The sequence below is a fragment of the Sinocyclocheilus rhinocerous genome, unplaced genomic scaffold, assembly GCF_001515625.1.
Source record: "Sinocyclocheilus rhinocerous isolate Xijiao unplaced genomic scaffold, SAMN03320098_v1.1 scaffold2117, whole genome shotgun sequence".
NCBI lineage: Eukaryota > Metazoa > Chordata > Actinopteri > Cypriniformes > Cyprinidae > Sinocyclocheilus > Sinocyclocheilus rhinocerous.
Genome location: NW_015626361.1, coordinates 522,928 through 523,221, shown reverse-complemented (window position 1 = coordinate 523,221; position 294 = coordinate 522,928). Strand labels below are relative to the sequence as shown.

The following is a 294-nucleotide window of genomic DNA, read 5'->3' as shown; positions in this document are numbered from 1 at the left end:
CCCCCCATTTTCAAAAATGAAATTCAGGCCCTGAATAAATGTCTAAAAATTCTGATTGGAGTATCACTATAAATAGCTATAAATTATAAAAACAAGGCTTTAAAAAGATCGGTATCGGCAGATACTGCTTTCTGTGATCGGCCTCAAAAATCCTGATCGGAGCACCCCTACTGCTAACTATAACCTCAAAAGTGTACTGAAACTGTGTACTAAAAGACCTCCTCTGACATGTTGAGTGCTGGGAAGAGAGCTTCGAGAAAATCGTTTGGGACTGGTCATGGACCCCCCCCCCCC

The 294-nt window shown here is 42.2% G+C and overlaps 1 protein-coding gene across 1 annotated transcript in view; it reads right to left on the bottom strand.

Annotated features, from left to right (window-relative positions):
• The window catches only part of LOC107711676 (YTH domain-containing family protein 2-like), a 10,836-nt gene that overhangs the window by 7,695 nt on the left and 2,847 nt on the right, over positions 1-294 (bottom strand). The window lies entirely within an intron of this gene.